The following is a 21,545-nucleotide window of genomic DNA, read 5'->3' as shown; positions in this document are numbered from 1 at the left end:
CGGGTCAAACATCTGAAGTTCGGCTGACCCAACTGAAGTTTCATTGGAAGTACCACCAAAGTGCCGAAGTACTTCAGATATTTAACCCGAACTTCAGCGCCTTAACCTAAATACGATCCCAAAAACTTCAGAGATCCAAAAGATCCTAACTTCGGGTCCATGCACGAAGATTTTTCCTCCATGGCAGTCGAATATTTGAATATCCAAGAATTCATCATTCTGTCACTAATTATTTATAATCAGGAGGTCTCGGATGCGAATTACATGACGCGGAAGCTAGTGGAAGTGTACCGAAAGTGGGGGATGGAAGTAAATGTGGTTAAGACGGAGAAGTTGGTTATCGGTGGTGATCAGCAAAGCATTGAACTGGAGGATGGCCGGAAGATCCTGGACTGTGAAGAGTATAAATATCTCGGAGTTTGGTTAACTAAGGACGGAAATTTGGATCGGGCCATTAAAGATCGGAATGTGCAAGGCAGGAAAGCTATCGCGATGCTAAATGGGGTTCTCTGGGACCAGAGTATCTCCAAGGAGACCAAAAGGAAAATTTACAACGTCATCGTGAAGAGTATCGTAACTTACGGGAGTGAGGTCTGGCAACTTAAGAAAAGAACTGAAGACATGCTTAGGGCAACCGAGATGGACTTTTGGCGAAGGTCTGCTGGGATATCGAGAAGAGAGCGTATCCGCAATGAAAGGGTACGCGAGATAATGGGTGTGGAAAAGGACATCGTGCACGATATCAGGTCCAAGCAGTTGGTCTGGTATGGACATGTGCGAAGGATGGCAGATGATCGGTTGCCCAAGCAGGTCTTCGATTGGGTTCCTCCCGGAAGGCGACGGCGTGGACGTCCTGTGAAAGGTTGGCGACAAGGGGTGGAGGAGGAGATCAGAAGGTGCCAATTGCCTGATGATCTCTGGGAGGATAGGGGGCAATGGCGATTGGGCGTCGCAGAGCGCGAGGCGGCGCTATAATCGCGACTTTATGTATGTATGTAGGTCTCGGAAATTATAGTATAGATATTTTGTGATCGACTTTTTGTTAAGAGTTTGAGAAGGACTTCAACTGTTACTTCATCTTCTGTCGAGAAAGACGTAATGCATAAAAAAAGAGACTTAAAAGATTAAAATTTCTATGATAAGCCATCTGGCAACGCAAATTTCTCAAAAAATTCATCTCATGAGCTATCGAACGAGTGCCTTATTATGAAATTCATCTGCCGATTTCAAGAGTCTCATTGTCAGTGCGATTCCCCTCTATTTTTACAATCTCTCAATTGGACGTATTTATGATAAAAGGAACTATGTTACCCGCAAATCCTATGCATATAGGTCTTTTTAGCATAAATACGTACAGTTCTGTGCGGACTTTCCACTGATGAGTGCTCGCTCCCTGTTCTTTTCTTTGTTTTACATGTTTCGGAGTCTCATATCGACACTTCTAGTCCGCGGCGATAAATCGCGAAACACTTAACGCATTAGGTAATTTCAATCGAGTGTTGAATAATGTTGCTCCCAGAGAGGTACATAGGGAGCCATATTTGCGCAGTTCAATCTGCAAGGCTTATTTTAGTGGAGGCTGCTGTCTCTCAAGAAAAAACTGGTTTGTTTCGGTGGTAGATTACGGGTACCTAGATCAATTGGACTGCATTTTGCGATTTGGAACTATAAATTCTGCTCATCTGAAAAAACACTTAGGTGCACAGGGAAACGAATGGCACATACGTTGTTTTAAAACCGGGCTAGAATTTATAGTTCCAAATCGCAAAATGCAGTCCAATTGAGGGGCTTGGAGGACAAGGCGCATAAGTACAGTTTTTGAAAAAATTTAGAAATAGATGATTTCACGTAAAACTAGTCTTACTGCATGTCCTGTGAAAAATTCGCTCCCAAATTCTAGTTTTTAAGCATCAAAAAGTCAGTTTGAGCTTTCTATCCGCCATAAAGATCCATGTAATTGCAAAACTTCAAACACGTATTTCTCGAAATAGCGAAAACTGCACTTATGCCCCTTGTCTTGTCCTCCAAGCCCCTTAATTTAGAGGTGTAATGTCAAAGGCCTATGAGCGCCGCCAGCGTGTCTAAAATTGTAGATTTGTCTTTTATTTAAGAATAATTCAAAGGCCTGAAAATGGCAATGGGTCAGTCGCGCACTGATCACAATCAGGTTTTGCTGGTTTAAGCTTTAATAGAGTAGCAAAAAATAATAAGATCTGTTCAAACACCAAGTTTCTACGTCCAGTAGTAACGAAGATATCATTCATCGCGATTCCTGACGTCATCCACCGCGGTTGTGCATACCATGGTTTCTTCCACCTTGGTTTCGTCAAAATGAAGGTCCCTTTGATTGATAAAAACCCGGCGGAAGAGACCATGGTATGCACAACCGCGGTGGATGACATCACGCTCAGTGTCCCTCGATGAGCGATTTCTCCCGGAGAAATTCTCCGTGAATAGTGGGTGTAGAAACTTACAATAAGCGTTTGGACAGATCTTATTCTTTTTTGCTAATCTATAAAGCTCAAAACATCAAAACACGAAACATAACTGCAGGCGCAATTGTCCTTGTCATGAAAATACGACAGGATGTTTTAGATAATTTGCTCTCAAAAATAATATAATACAATTTGTAGTGCCAAGAGACAATTTTACGACAATTTTTCCCCCCAAAAAATTATTTTTGTCCATATTATTTTGGAGCTTAGTCCGTGAATGTAGTGGTTGTGCAAATACCGAGAAATGCGATAGTCTCAAGCACATAAATCCGTTATTATTGTGGGTTTTCTTCGTTGAGAGGGTGATGGATTAAATCGGTCGAAGCAGACGAGAATTATGGAGGAGAGTTAATTAAGAAGGCAATAGAGAATTTGCAGGTGTCTTTAATTTTGTGAATTTCATCTTTAAAATGAAGGAAAACTGAGTGCGAGGATATCCTTGGTTTTTAAATTGGACAATTATTGGAGAAAATATAACAAAATAACCTAATCTGCTAAAATACATGTGTTTAAATGGAAAATGCTGCCAGATGACCTCACAAAGCGGCAAATTTTCTCACTTTTAAATCTATTTTTCTACAATTTCCCATGTCAGAAGAAAATTATGAATAATACTGCGAACTCAGCTCATAACGCACTCTCAGAGAAGCAATAAAATTTGTTTGTGCAAATTCTCCATTCGCGGCTTGCGGAACAAAAATAAGGGTAGAATGGTTGAAGTGGAGGGTACTACCGACCTCGAATGCAATCATCGAAGTCTCTAACAATAATTCTCATCCTTCAAGAGTCTTGGTGGCAGCGAATACAAACAATTTGCGCCAGAAAGGATTTCGCAGCTATAGTGAGGTAATTGAGGTATTCCTTATTAACTTCACCGGAAAAAAAGAGAAGTTGATTTGACATTCTGGATGTAAAAAATGTGTGCAAGAACGTAAAAAATGCTCAATATCTCGCTTCAGCAGTTACTTTAGCAATGGCAAGATGTAAGGGTATTTGCCGTGGCTGGTGATTCAGCATTTTATAAGTTCTCGCACACTCTTTTTACACTCAGAATGTTAAATCAACTTCACTTTCTTTCACTTAAAGAAATGAGGTGAATGAAACGGTTTGGGTTATAGAAAAATTTCATTTTAAAATTTCCTCAAAGATTCGAAAAAGGTGTCATGATAGTTTTTGTGTCATTGTCATGCCTCCAAGACGGAGAAAAGTAGTTTGTGGAATCAGAGCAGGAGAGAGAAAATAAAAATAATAAATCGATATTATTATTTATCATTTTCCTCTCTCCTGTTCGGAGCGCTTGTTACCTAGAAGCAAAGAGTGGGAGCGGAGAGAAATGAATAGATATTATTTATTCGGTGTGATTATAGAATGAGCGGATGCGCGGTGGACGGTGGAAACTCAGACGTCAAGTGGAAAGAGCAATAATATAATAAGCTGCCAACACAGTTCTTTGGATGTGACTGAGGGCGCACACTGGATCGTTCTCGAATAATACACTGAAAAACAAGTTACGGGCTTTATAGACATACCGTCCGTTCCGGGCTGAGAGGCCGACGTTTCCGGGTGCTGAAGCCGTACCTTCGACTGCTCCGGGCGCTACACCCGGAACTGTCGGTCTAAGAGCCCGGAACGCAGACGGCGCGTCTATATAGCCCGTAGGTACGTCTTCCGCGGCCGGAGTTTTTTTTTTCAGTGTATTTCAACATTTTCTTTTTTTTCTCTAACATTTACTTCAATTGCAGAGGTATCCCTGGTAAACATTGGCTGCAGGGTCTGCGTTTCAAAATACCATAGGAATTCTCATAGATGGCTATTGAAAGCGATAGAATCTCATATATCCAGCTATAGAAAACGAAGAAAATCGTACGGCCGGGCCATAAGAAGCGATAAAAAATCATGCAGCCGGGCTATAGTTCCTATTGCTAGGTCATACACTTTTATCGGCTGGCTATAGCTTTATCGCCAATTTTATTGCCATAATAAATCCCATAATTTTGCATTATCCGCGATTTTCGATTATCCACGGAGGCTCCGGCACCCATAACCGCGGATAATTAAGACTCTAGTAACTCAATTCCTAATTAGGCAAATTTAATACTTTTGAAAGTACAGTAGAGTCTCGATTATCTGCGCTGCCATTATCCGCGATTCGATTTATTCGATTTTTTTTCGATTTTTTTCCATGGCTTCTTAGTCGTATTTTGTTCGGAGGCAAACTCGCAACGTGTTGTGAAAACAAGCAACAATAGCATTTTGTTCGAAGTTGTTTTGTGTTTTGGGGGCGGGGCTTATTTTTGCGCGCAAAATTTTGGAACCCCTACAGCAACATTTTTGTACAACAACTGCAACGTGCTCAAAGCAAGTCGTTATTATGTTGTTCAAAAAAGCAACGCTGTTTTCTGACCTAAAATTGGAAGTTGCTCTCTCATTGGCTGTTCAGAATCGCGTAAAAAAACAAGAAAAAAACGGAAACATGTTGTCAGGGCCGGATTAAGGGGGTGGCCATATGTGCCGCGGCCCATGGCGGCAAATCTAGGAGGCGGCAAATTTTGCAATTTGTTTAAATGTGGGTATAAAAAAAAATCGGATTTAGAAAAAAATTACAAACAAAATCTCTCATTTCCTGAGAGTATAGTAATTTCTAATTTTGTCGTCATTCGGTGATACAAGAGACGGCACCTTTAATTAATCGAGTTAAGAGAGAGACCAAACACGCAATTTGGCCAGGAGCGGCGCGACTGAGAGAGAAATGATGACGAGGACTTGAGATGAAAAGGAAAAGCCCTCGGCGCGGCGGTCGGCATGTAACACATATTAGCGCCTACAAGACTGCACGAATACTTCACGCATTGCATCAAACACAGTGCGGTCACTGCGGCCAGCGTGAAACGGATAGCGCCTACAAGAATGCATGAATACTTCACGCATTGCGCCAAACACAGTGCAGCCAGCGTGAAACGCCAGCGTGAAACGCATAGCGCCTACAAGACTGCGTGAATACTTCACGCATTGCGTCAAACACGGTGCGGTCTGCGCGGCGCGGCGGCGGAAGTTAAAATCATTAAACCACATTTTTGGTTGTTCTTTCATAAGTTTTTCGTTCATTTCTTATGAATGGAAGGCCTTGTCCATGCAGAGATAGGTTTACGGAACTTAACTTTCGCGCAAAGTTCGGTGAATTTTTGCTAGTAGTGTTGACAGGGCTTTCCCAAAAAGTGTTTCTAACTCGAGTAGACGCGTCTTATGCAACCCACCCCCGCTGGCACGTTCACTTGATGGTTTTCATTGATGTTTCAAAACGAATGAGACGGGGGCGGCAAAATACAGGCAGCCCATGGGCGGCATGTAGGTGAATCCGGCCCTGCATTTTGGTTTTTCGAACAAAACACGACTCTCTCACCGTTTTTGAACCAGCAGTTGGATGTCTCTGAAAACGCACAGTCTCCTGTCCACCGTGCGGCCGGCGCGGGAAATATTTGATGAATTCATTAGGTTATTAGACACGGTGAATTTTACGACAATAACGCGTTCGACGTCGACTGACGAGCGTCGGAGGCGCGGACCACCCAAACGCGCCCCCTCCCTCTCGCGCCTTTCATCAGATATTTTTCCCCGTCATATCTGCCCGCCGCGCAACGAACGTACCGAGTCCGGCCGGGAGCCTGATTTATTTCACTTAGCGGTTGTTCTGACGTGCCGCGTGCCCCTCCCCCCCCCCCCTTTCGCCCCGCCGCCCGCCCCCGGCTCGCTTTTCTGAGGAAATTTTCCCGGCCGAGAAAAGCCGGACAGGACGGGCCACGATTCAATAACCGCGGTCGGTCGATCTCCGGTATGAAATAACTAGGCTGATTTGCGCGGTGGGGAGGGGCTTGAGGGTGTGATCGAATCGGCTCATGCGAAAACCGCTTAAGCCCATGGATCGTATTCGATGCATCAAACAGGTGAGATAGTATCGATATCGATTGGTTCAATATGTAAACATAGCTTCAAAAGTCAACTGAGTCCTCTATAAGGGAACGGGTTTCTCGTGAATGATTTTTGATTCTTATGAGTAAAATGGCAATGAAAAGTGGGATTGTCAGGAATTTCTCATTGTCAGCTTTCCCTATTTAAATCCTATAAGTTTTGTTTGAGGTTATCTTCTATTGTTTTGACCCCAATGGTACATAGAATCACCATCGAATACGATCGGGTATATAAGATCGAATCGAATAATGTTGCCAACAAAAGAGAATTATAAGGCTTGATTTGAACAACACCATTTTATGTGTAATTTGAATGAGTACCAAGGTGTTGTATTGAATATTTATTAATTACTGAGGTACCTTTCGTGATTCGTACCTTTTCGTGAGATGTCCACGATGAATATAAATTGTTAAGCATGTGACAACTAGTGTAAAGTAACTGTGATATATTTATGTTCCGAAGAATATGTACTCCGAAGATGGCGTAAGCCGAAAGGTACCTCAGTAATCAATAAATATTCAATACAACACCTTGGTTCTCATTCAAATTACAAAAAAAGAGAATAAAACAATTTTCCTTGTTTTTCTCGCATTCGAAATTTAGGCGCTTACGTGATTTTGAAAACAGTCGGTTCAATTTCATCTGGGCCGAGAAATTCGAATGTCATTTCTTTTATTAGGGACAACCCTAATAATACTCGAACATATTTTGCGAGGCGAGAGTAGAATATTAACCCCCATCACTATTCCTCTAGCTCAAAAAATCAAGCGACTCATCGAAAGACATCATGATTATCTTCACACGTACATCATCATCATCATCATCACATTCTCAAGATCAAGTGAGATTATTCAAAACTGGTGTCTTATTCAGGCGATTCGGCACGCAGCCAGTGGCCTGCAGGGGTGTACGAGACCATTGAGATATCAACTGGAACGCACGTCCGTAATGCGGCGGACGGTAGCAATGTCGGGAATGATTTGATAATGGTCACCACGGGAAGCAACCGCCTGGATGAATACCATAATTACCCCTGTTATGATTGTCGCGAGGGGCTTTTACATATGTGTCGGTGACCCGGTGAGATAATTGACTCACGTAGCATTCACTAATCGAATCATCTTATTTCGGCTCGGCTCCGATTGGGCTCTGGAGGAAAGCCACGCTTTGATTGAGGCGTCTCGAAACAGGAGCTCTGTGTGTGTGTGGCGAGATGTACGGTGTATCCTCCTCAAGTAAGAGTATAGTTTGTTTATTCTCTGGGGGCTGTATTTGGAGTTTCGTGGATCATAACAATCCATAAATTTTAAAAACTGTAAGTTGTGATTAATTTTCACATACTCAGAGCCGGATTTGACATAAGGCTGCACAGGCTATAGCCTAAGGGCACAGCATTTTGAGGGGCGCACATAGGTGGGTCCAGACACATCAAAGGGGGGGGGGCGTAAAGGGGGTCCGGGGGCCTCCTCCAGAAAATTGTTGAAGCATCTGATATGCGTTATGAGCCAATTTTTTCATGAACGATTGTCCAATGTAAGTGTCTTTCCCTCTTCTTTCCTCCGTTCCTTCCTTTTCTTCTTCCTTCTCTTTATCTTCCTCCTTTTTTCGGGTGAACGGATCCGCTCAAGAAGGCTCAACATTTTGGAGACACAATTCCGGAATCGTCAATACTTAATTATTCAAAATGTATACTTCGTGCCTTTCGATACTTTTTATTTTCCAAATGCAGTTTTTTTCCAGCGTCAATGTATTTTCCAATTATATTTAAATACGATTTAAAATCATGTTTTTTACAAAAAAATGTGTGGATTGAAAAATTGTTCCCGTTACCTATCTATCCTGATTTTCCGGAATTGGAGGAGATCTGAGACTCCTTCTCCCTCAGAAAGCGCCTACTCAAAGGGTGCCAACTTAAGTTCAACTTAGGGTGCTAAAATGTAAATCCTCTCATGAAAGCAATTTGAATACAGAAATCTCATGTCCTTTTCCTGCTAAAGTTGAATGAACATGCTCAAACTAATGCAAGCAACTATTACTGCTCCAAAGACGCTCAAATTGCCTGTCAAATTTTTGAAGGCGAACTGGTCACGGTTAACGGGAAGCACTGTGGATGAAAGTCATTTCATGTCCTCTTCCTGCTAGTGCCAAAAGAAGATACTCAAACTCGTCCAAGGAAGCAAGCCAGCGACTATTATTGCTCTAAAGACGCTCAATTGCCTGTTAAATTTTTGAAGGCGAACTGGTCACAGTCAGCGGGAAGCACTGTGGATAAAGTAATTTCATGTCCTCTACCTGCCAGAGCCGAATGAATATACTCAAACTAGTACAAAGAAGCAAGCAACTGTTACTTCTCCAAGACGCTGAAATTGCTCTTCAATAAAATGAAAATTAATCTGCGCCAAAATTCAATGCACTATCAATAAAATTACTACGCACAGCATCAGCTGGGAGAATAGTCATACCGTTGGTTCAGAAGTAGAATCGTAGAGCACCCTTTTTTCATCGTAATCATCCCTACTGATCCTGCACATTGACAAAAATTGTTCCGTTCTTCTATTACGTTTGGTGAGTATAGACATTGGAACACAAACCAATATCTTGTGTTAATTATCGTATAGTTTAAGTTGAATTTAGCGCAGAAAACAATGAAGTTACTGGGAACTTCAGGATCAAGCAGAACTTTGGGACATCTCGTGTGCCACTCATACTAAGGAAACTTTGGGTTATTTTTTCTCAAGTGCATCTATGGTTTGCCCATCTGCTCACTCTGCAATGTCCTTATTTCAATCTTTTTGGTACACTGATGGGGAGGGCGGGAGGGGGGCTGGCTCCTTGGAACCAGAGCTCGATTCATCGATGCTGAATCGCGAGGCTCATCAAATTCCACACCTGAAAATATGAAGCCGACACAAAGGAATCAAAGTCGATAGCGATGGCAATAAAGCTCATTAGAGTGGTGGATCGTGCATGGCGCTAATAAAATGGCCTAACTGTGCCGGAGCCGGAGAAAAAGCCATCCATATTCACAATCGACGGATCCGGGCCTGGCCGGGCGCTTAACCGGAAAATGGATAATGAAACGTACGTACGTACTGCCGTGCTAAGGAAGAACATCGCATGAACCTTCAAGCGTTGTCAAATTTCTGTAGGTAAATCACGAATTTCCTAGTAAACATATGAATATTTTTCTTCCAATTTTTCATATAATTTTGTTCGCAATTTCACCCAAAGTTCCTGAAAATTTCAAGGAAAAAAATTCATAGCCAGCTTCAAACGTAAACATTGTATCGGAGGAAATTTGGCAACTCTGGAATGCTCATACGACGTTTTTCCTTAGCACGGCAGCGTAGCGCGGGGGCCATGTTGGTCACGTGCGCCTGGGAGGGGGCTCGGGGAATATTTGAACGTAGACGATTTGACAGAGCCAGGGAGTTGATGGGACGTATTCGGCAGGTGTTCTGTAATTGACCTGAACCAATTGCCATATTTGTATGTGACGGGGCTGTTTCAGGTTCTTGTGGAATAGTATATGGAATTCAGAGTAGTTCATACATTTTTTGTAGAGCTAGCGTATGTATAACAATGAATTCTTCCGTATAGGTTTGGTTTTCCCGTCTATTTTCAACGAAAATCCGACGTTCAGTTTCTTAAAGGTAAAATGGAAGCGGAAAGGAACCAAGCCACAACGGCTATTGCTAATAAGTTAACTAGGCAATTCAATTTTTTACAAGAGAACTTTGTGAGTTTTCTTTCGAAAATTGTAAGAAATTTTCTTCGCACTATGAAGAAAATTCACTGAAATTTGCCCAACAATCCGCGCAAATATTTTTATACAAAAAGCTAAATTGCCCAATTAAATTTTGTGATATTGTAATAAATAAATTTGGCTTGCTTCCTTTCTGATTAACGCGGTCCAACAAGATCAAGACCAGCCGAAAGACTTGATATCTTAATGGACCACTAAACATGGTGACTAAACCACCATGACTGGCCAAATTATCCCTACAAACTCCTTTTTCGTGATTTTCAGATAATTTTCACATTTGGATCACCCCCTCCCCGCCCTCTCTCCACGAGAAATTTCTACCGTGTGGATTCCCTTTTCCTACATAAAAACTTTTGGCAATACCACTGGTTTGAGTGGCCTAAAATCATACTTTATAATTAAAATCCATGAGAGTAATGCATAACGCACACGGCGCGAAGCGCCTCGCGCTGTTCGACCGCGAAGCGGTCAGGAGGCCCCTGAGTCTAATAAAAAATGTTTGATCCAAGTCGAAGCCACCTATCAACCTTTAACAATAAGCTTCATAATATTATGCATCATACTACAATGAAGGTTACAACTAGAAATCAAGTTCTCCTTCAATTTTGCTGCTATGCAATTTGAGCTACCTAGGAGTTAAAATAATTGTATCATGTAATTTGGTCTTGTAGCGTGAATGATGCAAATTGAGTGATCTCTTAAGACATTGGTTGTACGTTACACTGTACATTGCACAACGTTAAATAACGACAGGAAACTATAAGACGCGTATCTTGTTTGAGGTGTTTTAAAATATCAACTCTTATTTTAGTTTATCGAAGGGGAACGAACTAACGAGATTGCTTGAAATGTTCACGCGATGTATTTTTCATGCGGAGATGATTAATCAGGCATTTTTATGGGGAAGATGTTAATTATTTTTGCATTTGACAAATAAAGTATGACAGGAAGTTTGCAACGTCGCAATCCGAAAAATGCGTTCCAGCAGCCCCACCATTGATATGATGTGCCGCACAATTTTATCTCTTTCCTTTAAAGAAGGTGCTTTCATAACATAGCGCGTCGAAGCCGAGGCGTCGGGTCTTTTCTTTCAAAGATAATTGTGTATAATTTACGGACTTTTGTACCTACCTTATGTCTAATTTTGAAAATTTATTCACTTACGGCGTGCTTACTTGTATTTCAGATTTTTTTCCTCTTCAGACATATAATTTGGCTTAAAATTAAAAGCAAAGGTCTCAGCTATGTCTGAAGATGGCTCTAAAAAGTTCGTACTACTTACAGTCAATTGTAATACTTTCCGGAAGCAATTTTTTGATCAAAATTAAATTAAACTATGAATAAAATTAAATGAATGCTAAATTTTGCTCTATGTCACTAAGAGTATACGAGTACTTCTCTGGTGTAAAACAATTATTAAAGACTCATTTTGAAACTTTCATATTCATCCCTGGGCTCCTCAGACATGCAAGAGGATTCAAAAAGGGTTGTAAGGGGCTTACTCCCCCTTTTCTCGCCCCCCACCCAAAAAAGGAGTAAGAAAAATAGAATGAAGAAAAAAGGGAAGAATGGTGGAGAGAAGAAGGAGGATTACTTATACTTGGCAATTATCCACGACATAATAATTGACTCAACTCACACCTCAAAACAATGAAATATCGAAAGCTTTCTAGGAGGACCCCTTTGGATCCCCTTGGACTCTCTTGGACCTCTTTCGCCCCTTTTTTCAACATGTCTGGATCCGTCCCTGCGGCCCCATTATTAAAAGAATGTTTGGCACGATAAGACAATACTTAGTTCTATCTTTACCATGCATTTCGATGTCATATCGCGGGCTGCTTTAAACTTTCAGTAAGCAGCCAGCTACGAGCTTTATATTGAAATTGATAGACAAAGTTATAGACAAAGAAGACATGGGAACATGGATCGATCCTATTGGTTAAAACTGGTGATTGTCATAAATTATAGGGGAAATAATGGACTGACTATAGAGTCTCACGTGGGTTGCCGTTAGTTAGTCTATTACTTTCCTTCTTTGTCCATTGCAAGCAACCGCTTCCGCCAATAGGATCGCTTGATTTGACTTTTGTCTTCTTTGTCCATTGCTTTGTATATCAATTTCAATAATCTACCCGCAGCTCAGACAAAGTTTCTCCGAAAATTCCGATAACATTTGAAAGAAAAATTAATCTTTTCAGAAGTAGAATCCATTCTGAAAGTATTCGAACATAATGTATGGGGACTTGCTGCATAGCTATGAGGATTTTCCGGTCTCATCAATGGGCCCACGGCGCACAGTGGATCGAGCCAATAGAAGAGGTCGGACAAAATTTGGAAACTTTAAACGCTTAATACTCCGTTTATACAAAATTCATGGTTCTAAAAGTGGTTTCATTGGCTTCCTCGTAAAATTTTCTTCCAGTAATACCCCTTGAAGTTTAAAATCTGGAAAGATAAACATGAAAATGTGCAGTTTTTGGTCAAAAATGTCATGTCCGACCTCTGACATTGACTTGATCCACTGTGTGGCGTGGCGTCGCGGCGTGACGTTGGACCGGGGCGGCGATTCCGGCGTCGCGACGCTCTTCCGCGCTGTGTTTGAATTTATTTCAATTATTCACAGCGGCCGCTATTGTCGCCAACCGCGGGAGTCCGTCCGGCCATTTTGCCCCGTGGTGAGGCTGATAAATTAATAGTCATCAGTTTCCGTATAATCTATGCCCGATATTGCCATGTATCCAAACAACTTCGCCATTTTGAGTTCGTCGATGAACCACGATGACGACGATGGAGAATTTGTAGGTGTCTGAAATTTGCTGAATTTCCTATATAAAAGGAGACTTCAGAGTTAACTGAATACGAGGATATCTTTGATTTGTAAATCGAACAATTATCGGAGAAGTTATGACAAAATTATCTGAGCTGCTGAAATACATTTGTTTAAATGGTGAATAATGCCACCAGATGACGTCACTAGGCTGTGCATTTTCTCACTTTTAAATCTACTTTTACCGTTCTCTCATATCAGAATAATATTATTAAAATTACTGCAAAATCAGCTTTTAGATGAAGCAATAAAAAATTTGCGTGCAAATTCTCCATTGATAGAAAAAAAAAATTCAACCATCTATTCGCGAAGGAATCTTAGGCCACAATCTCTCAATCTCCTTACTAAGAATGTCACAGTAGATCCAACCAAGGCACCGAGGTGCGGACCTCTGTCATAGCGCCCCTGTGATGACTCTCACTTTTTGTTATCACAAATGGGGGTCTAGGGATTTTGATTTTTATAATTTTTGTATGTATTTTTGTTTCCTGTATGAAGAGGGGGTTGAAATCACCACAAAACGTTCCAGGTTTGATGTTTATTGTTTTTTTAGCCTTGGTTACATGTTTTCTTGTGTTTTTTAGTTGAATTATTCCGATTATTTTTGTGTTTTATTGTTTCCTCACATAGTTAAAACGGCGTTACCGAGTTTCTTGCAAATATTTTAGGACAGAAATGCCTTTAACTGGAGTAATGACGGTTTGTATTTTGTGATTAAAAAAACGTGGTTTCGAGAAAAAACTATATGAATTTATAGGCTGTCATTATTAGAGCACGAATTGCCGGATGATATGCAACCTTGTGCCGATTTTGAAGTTGCGTTCTTACATGGACTTTAATCTGACAATAATTGAGATAATTTTAGCGTCTCATGCTACTTGTACTCCAAGGCTGCAACGCAAATCTTGGAAGCCTATAGAACGCTAGACATAAGACGTATGAAAAGTTATAAAATGTCTAAACTAAAAGAATGAAATCTAACACAATTTAGAAACCACATTTTCACCCATTTTACGAAGGTTTTTAACCCAAAAATTAGGATTTGCACACCCAAATACATTGGAAGGTAAGTAAGTCTGATCTTACAGGGAAATGATAGATCCAGCATTCCAGCTCTCTGTTGTGCCAAATTTCCTTAAATTTTTCTCACTTTCCATCGCTAAAAGAAATGTAATGCTTAGAATCATTTCTTTGTCGATCAGAGAATTTTCTGAAAATTATACATAGTTGGATTAAATCTTGCAAAAAGGAATCACTATTTCTAGCTCTTCGCAGAAACAACTTATATATGCCATTGATTCATCTATGCAGATACGTGCTTTTATGGGAGAGCCAAAGATAGTGGTTCCCTAATGGCAAAATGGAATCCAATTAGTTTTTCTCTAACCTATATGAAGCTCTTTAAAACTGGTCAATCATACATTCTCAATGCAAACTTCTTCGTTATTTCCACAATCGAGGTCGGTAAACTTCAACGTGGATTCTAGACAAAGAAATTGCGGTTTATTTTTTTTTTTTCGAACAACTTGACATCGTTTCTATGGAAGGTATTCATAAATGACAGTCATTACCATTGTGCTATTTTGGACACGTTCGCGCTCTGCATGGCGCATCTTTTCCATTTTCCTTCTCGCTCTGAATGCTGTGATTGAATATCGTCCGTGAATTCCGTGATCAAATTCTCTGCTGTGTTATTTCTCTCGCTCTTCCTCTGCAGGATTGCGGTCATAATCCCGCGAACTCGAAGCTAAATCGTCCGAAACCTGGAAACGTAAACAGGATTATTTTTCAGGTTGTCTTAAATGGCACGTCTTTAGTGCAAATAAGTTAAATTAAAATGACATTTCTTAAAAGGCAACTTCATCTTGAATGATAAGGATAGTAATAAGGTAGTTAAAACATTTTTATTCCACCTTCGACGTTAATTTATGTGACCAAAGATATTTGGATTAATGAATACTATACGCTGAAAATAAAAATTGCCAGATTACCCAGTTAAATTCCGATCAGAGGAATAGGTTTTAACTGTTAATACTTTTTTAATGATTTTTTTCACAGAGATTCCTTTTATTTCAATTAATTGAAGTAATAGTTGAGTTAATCAAGCATTTTTGCAGATAATATAAACTAGAAGGTTTAGCTTCCAACGGACCACCATTGACTCGGGGGCCTGACGCCTTTATATTATGTTGACAAGTGAAGAAAATGAGTTTTGTTGCAGAGTCCAGAATCAGCCTCACTGTTTTCATCGCCGAAATTTCCATGTTTCAAATGTAACTCTGCGGTTCTAGAATGGTTTACTTCACGCTTGACTCAGGTTCTTAATGGCATCATCCTTTAAACTAACCAGCAACTCATCTGAAAAGAAAAACAATATTTTAAGTTTTACAATTAATTGTTAATTGATACAATAACTTAGTCTACAAGTCTTAGTCTACTTAGATTACAAGTCTAAGCTATATCAAATATTCATTAAATTGTTTCTAAGGAAATATGATTAACGCCAGCGTCATTTTTGTGACATAATATAGGTTTTCCTGTATCGTCCTCATACCGAAAAAGTGTGTATCAATTTTATCCCTGAATGTGAATAATTATGCACTGCTCTCCAGCAAAATTTTGCTCTCATAATTCAAGTATGATATATTTTTCGGCTACAAGTTACCGTTTTCTACTCAATAAAAGTATACCATGACAAAGCAGCATGACCATGGCAGTAAAAAACACCATGCGTTGGAGTCAAATATTAAAAGCAAAAATCATGTCAAATCTTCGAGTATGTAACTATATTAACTCCGGAGAAGCCGTGTCACATAACCGGTGGATTGAAGGCGCGCATCTGTCAAAACAAAAAATCGACATCTTCGGTTCAAATACTTAAAGATCTACAATCGTCCGAGGTCTGATTATTCGAAAACCAGAGTGTCTATAGAACAAAAACCGTCCGTGGCACTAGGTAACGCTGGATAAATTATTTGCAAGAAAATTTTACGGTCATTTGTCTCTGCGTCCTTTTGAATTTCACAGTTAGTTGTTCAAACAACGTCAGGTGAAAAAAATTGATGGGTTTCATTAAAATTTTAACTGACATTTTAAAAAGCATCATGTGATGTGTTTTGGTTCACGTAACTATAGTCCTCGCAGAATTTGTCATCCAATTGGTAGGCTTCACATATGGACATGGAAATACTGCTCTTTTCATTAAAATGATTTCTCCATGGTCAATTTTTTCTGAAATATCCACACCCCCAAAAATCTCGGTAACTGGAACTAAGTTTCGCCATCCTGGCCTGGCTACCGAGACTTTGGCCTGTTGTCTATACACCTGTCGGAAATTTTACCGAATTGTAGCCGCTGGAGACATAGTATTTCCGTTTTATCTGCCAAATTTTCGAGGTACGTATATTGGTAAAAAAAAAAAACCTGCTCTGTGCGATTTAAAAGTGGATAATACTTTTAGAAGAGGATTTGTTCGTTCTCTTTTCTGTGATATCCCATTTTTTTCAAATCATATCTTTGAGACAGAATGGGGAAAAATTGTGATAATTTAAACTATTTCTCTGTCAAAAAACGTGACCGACTCAACCATACTTCTGACTGGGGCAACTACACTTTTGGTTCGGGCCAAAATTAGCATGAAATGTAGTTGAAATTATCATACGTTTGGTGTGCGCACTTTTTGAAGTTGGAAGTTTTTCAAAACTTCAAAAATTCTCCACGCATATTGTGAGACAAAGAACGAACTTCAGCGTTAGTTTATGCGTTTATCCTGATTTTTGAGCAACTTTCCAAACACAAATAAGAACTACGCTCCCAGTCCTGGCAAAAGTTTGCAACTGACCCCTCATCATTCTTACGTTTCCTAGATTCATCTCCTGTCAAATAGTCGAGTGAAAACGGTGAAAAAGCGAGGGAGGGTCAAAGATACAAAAAAAAAGCTGGAAATTCTGAAGAGCCGCTCGCTGGACCTCGGGCGAGTGGACGCACGGGAGATGGGTCATGTTTGCTGCAGGGGTTGAACTTGTGGATTGGGGTGGGTTGCCGGAGGGAGGGGGAGGGGGAGGATGCATGTGCCTAGCGTGTCTTAGCATAGCCGGGAGATTGGAGGGAGGGGGAGTATATTGCTTCGTCGAGAGCAGTGGCGAAATAAGTCCAATTCCCAGAGCGATTCTGGATACATCGGTTTCCAATATTATTCAACTTACCCCCTCCTCACCACGCACCATCCCCCTTGCATCGCACAGTGGTGCAATATGTAAATGGGTGGAAGAATCGCCCGATAGGAAGAAAAGCAAAATAAAGCAAAGTCACTAAGAAAAAAGTACGGTCGCGTGAATGCAAGAATCGTGTTCTACATGCAATTTTGGTTAAGAAACGTGTATCAGAATGCTTAAATTCGTACCTTTTCTAGAGGCTCATCGGGTCATTATACTAATGCAACTTCATTTTTGCTTCTTTTTTTAGTTAAAAAAAATTCTCTCGTGTCATTAATTTAAAAAACCTTTTATCACTTTACCTCTACCCTCTTGAAAAAAATCATGGTCTACTCGAGTCAAATTGAGCACTGAATTATTTTTAATTTTGCATATTGCAAAAAAACTTTTATTGGTATGGATGCAATACACTAACCTATTTGACAAAATTAGAGGTATCAAAAGAGGAAGAGAATGTATCTGAAACAAAGCTCTAATTATTTGCATAACGCATTAATCAAATATTTAACCCCTAATTTGGCCTATATTAGTCATGGTTTTTTCGCGAGCTGAAAGTCTTAATTTACTGTTTTTATAACATAAAATCCATTCGTATATTTCTCACTTATTTGACCATGAGGAAAGTTTCTGATGTGTTCAACGTATTTGTTTTATGGTGCTGAATTATTACCTTGTTTTTTGGCCCATTAGACCCTCTGTGTGTCGACCATAAACCGACGGAAAACGTGGCAGTGGACCGTGGCTCTGGGAGAGAAAAGAAATATAATCAGCGTTTGTCTGACCGCTCGTTTTTTCGGACTGCCTCGGAACAACCTGTAATATAAACATCTCATAACTTTCAACTTTGACATCGGCGCTGTGGGGCTCCAGCACTGCGCCCGTCCGCCCGTCTTAAGGGCCGCCTGGGACAAACAGGGTTCCACGTCAATGTAACATTTGCTCTTCTTTCTATGTATGATCTTCTCGGATGGCTCAATCTTCTTTTACCGAATATTTCCCTCACAAAGGCTCCTTTCTTCCTTGACAGCAAATGTCGCCGTAGCTAAGTGTGAAAACGCGCATCGCGATTTGCGATATTCGTTTTTCCAATGTCTCGACTTACTCGATACAAATAAGTAATCAGCCACTCATTTCTTAGAAGTATCTCGATTTTTCTAATGCAGATGAAGAACATTCTAGGATAATTCTCTAACAAATATTTAAAAAATTTAAGAATTTTTATCGGAAAATTCCTGCATCCATCATTATGAAATAAAATCAACAAAACAATTAAAGTATGAAAAAATTACGACGACGGTGCAAGTCCGCAACCAGAGAAATACGGCGATTTGCTTTTTAAGGATCAACTGTGTATACGACTCTCGGTGCAAAATCGGAACTCTGCATCAGAGGCACATCGCACATTTTTTAACAATCAGGATGTTAATATAACATCTTAATTGGACAAATCTTTGCTAAAAGGACCCAAAGACGGGTGGAAAAGAAGAAGTGTGTTCGTTAGTTGAGGGCCGTAAGAATGAAAGGGAACTATTGAGCGTTAGTGACTTCAGCGTCGACGACGACAAAGTTGTCGGTCTGTAACTCATGAGCTCTGTCCACAACGCTATTGTCACATGCCCAAGACTCATGAGTTAGCATATTTTGGCTCTTAGTTCTCTTGATTTGATGTCAAATCTTACTTTTCCATTTTTTCAAAAGGAACCACGCCCACTTTTACATTGTTTCTTATGGAGCATTTACGAGCACACCCCATCATTTCCTATCTGTCTCTAGCTCCTTCCAGCTTAAATGCCTCCAATTCAACATCCTAATTTTTTCTGTGACGCCAGAATATGACCAAATTGAAACTGGAGGATCATACTTTTTGGAGTCATCGTTTCTTTGACGCACTGCCATTCCAGCTCAATTTGAGGTCGCACCCAAATTCCCACCCCCTCCCCGCGCGCCGCCATTGGCCGTCAGCAGTACGGGGCGAACGTGACTTAACGCTGAATTCGCCTCGACAAATGAGCTGCCTCTGTCCGTGCGTCACAGTCGACCGCCTCACTTTTGCAGATCCAATCGCAGCAGCCTCTCCAGTTGCCAGAATAGCTTTAAAATAGCCAATTTTTATTGTCAAAGAATGAAATTGAACGAATAGTACGCCTAAATTGTCAACCCTGGCATCAATTTTCAATATGGCTGTCTCTCCGGGAAAAATACCTAATTTTTCGTTGGACAACTGCTTCTTAAAGATAAATTGCAATGTAAGAACCCAGGAGCAAGAGCCAACTGATATCTTATTGGAGAAAATAGCAAACTAAGTAATTGTTGTATACGGGAAAATCTACGATTTATATAGAATATCTAAGTTTATAGCCCAGGTGACCGAATCTTTCGGTTATGGGACCAAACTTTTAGCTCATGCAGCGAAAGTTTTTGGTAACCATAAGAACTGTTCGTAATTTTAACAGAAGATTTGGTTTGGCTAATGTCTGTGCGTCATAAGCGTGTTAAAACTGTCACAAGTACCTACAGTTCAAAAATGTTCATGATTTTGGTTTTTTTGGCTAATTTACTTTCCGTTGGATCAACAAAACGATTTAATTGACCGACCATGGGAAAGGCAGGTTCACTTCTAGTCATCCCTGCCGTATTTTAATGGATTTTAAGTTTGCAACCAAAATATTTAATTAATTTCACCACAGAATTTGATCAGCGTAGCCGAAAGAAACACGGAAAAAGTGTCAGGGGTTATCCCTCAAAATTGTGGCACTATCCCAATTTGATAGATGATATGGACACTTCCAATTAATGTTAATAGTATCGCAACATTGGTGTTAGTAACCTCGTAAACCTATCTGTAACCAAAAAATATCGAATAAAAACTTGTTGTTTTTCCCTCGAAAAAGAGTTGAAAAAGGTTTGAAAAAAGGTGTCTTCTTCCGTATCTTTTAATATTTAATTTATTTTCCGACTGAAAATGACTCAGTTTTGCATCGAAACGTCTCGGATTTTACTAGTGTTGTATTTTGGCCTTGTTTCCCATTTTTTCCTCCTCGTTTTTCTTCTGTAATCTTGTTTATCAGGGTACTACCACAATTAATTGAAAATGTCCTGGTTGGGACTTGACTTCTTTTTTTCCGTGAAAACTATCAAAATTTTGGGTTACTTAATGTTCTTCTACCAACATTAATCTTAACTGTTAGAACTATAGAGGAGCAATGATGCAGGAAAAATCTCACGCTCTTAGCCGCATGCTCGAGTTGAATATTCCGAATTAATCGCCCGAAACGGCAACGGTGGCAATGGCATGCGTCATGCCTCTTTGCAACGCTGATTGCTCCAATAACGCCCTGAGAAATGTCACGTTTCCCTATCGATCGCAGATCGTGTTGCAGGCGCGATTCCTCCTCGACACCATTCAAATGGACGCTCGCGTGTCAAAAATGTCCAAGTTTTCTCAATCTCATGAACCCTGTAGAACAAGCATTAGGAATGAATGGCATGGCTCAAGAGTTAACCAAGCTTGACACTCCTCTCACTCATAGTTGTCCGGATATACGCACGAATGTAGGCTTCATTAAAACTGGCAGATCTTAGACGCCTCGACCGGAGACCAGGTCTGGAGGGCTTTCAGCAGGGTTGACTCTATATTTTATTTTTTTTTATTTTTTTTAAAGCGACCTTTATTATCAGAGAACTAAAGAATACACAAGTAATTACAAAGACTACAATTAATTACAATACATAAGTTGACAAAATTGGAAAAAAAAAGGAAAAAGGTAGAAAAGAACAAATGGAGATTAGAAATAAAAACAGATTAAAAAAGAGAGAGAAAGAGAACAAATTCGCAGGGGACTCCAGGAGTCAAGGTCGCGCCGGAACTACCTACTATATTTTATTTAGACAGTATACTTTTTGATGAGGAGCTGCCACCTGACTTTGGCTTAAAGCGAGGATTTTGTTCAGCGAAAAAGAATGGACGACTTAAATATCTCTTTTTACATGTATCGTTACATGCCCTGCTGCTATAAAAAAAAGTACAAATTACAGAAAAATGTCTACGGGTTTAACAAATTTCAATGAGGGTCCGCGCCTATTTCAATGTTCGTCAAAATTATGCCTTAAATGTTTTCGCATGTGTTCTGTACTTTTCACGAAGGAAAATCATCGTAATCCCCTGAGAGGATCTATTTCTACAGTTTCACTGCTGAATTTTACTCAAAGTTTGCAAAAATTGCTCTTTATATGACGCTATATTTAAGGCAGGCTTTGCATTTCCCTTAGTCATTACG

The 21,545-nt window shown here is 40.1% G+C and overlaps 1 long non-coding RNA gene across 4 annotated transcripts in view; it reads right to left on the bottom strand.

The window, feature by feature from the left end:
• LOC109030966 (uncharacterized) overlaps positions 1-21,545 on the bottom strand; it is a 92,538-nt gene that overhangs the window by 9,176 nt on the left and 61,817 nt on the right. For 2 of the 4 annotated variants that reach the window (XR_011899438.1, XR_011899439.1), the window contains exons 4-6: positions 17,939-18,081; positions 15,207-15,412; positions 14,626-14,817 (exon numbers count right to left, since the gene is read on the bottom strand). This is a non-coding gene — a long non-coding RNA (uncharacterized lncRNA). The remainder of the gene's footprint in view (positions 1-14,625; positions 14,818-15,206; positions 15,413-17,938; positions 18,082-21,545) is intronic. The other 2 variants (XR_011899441.1, XR_011899440.1) reach the window with 2 other exon arrangements.

This window comes from Bemisia tabaci, chromosome 3 (genome assembly GCF_918797505.1).
Source record: "Bemisia tabaci chromosome 3, PGI_BMITA_v3".
In the NCBI taxonomy this organism is placed as follows: Eukaryota; Metazoa; Arthropoda; class Insecta; order Hemiptera; family Aleyrodidae; genus Bemisia; species Bemisia tabaci.
The sequence above is the reverse complement of the archived record's forward strand: the minus strand, read 5'-3'. Positions and strand labels throughout refer to the sequence as shown.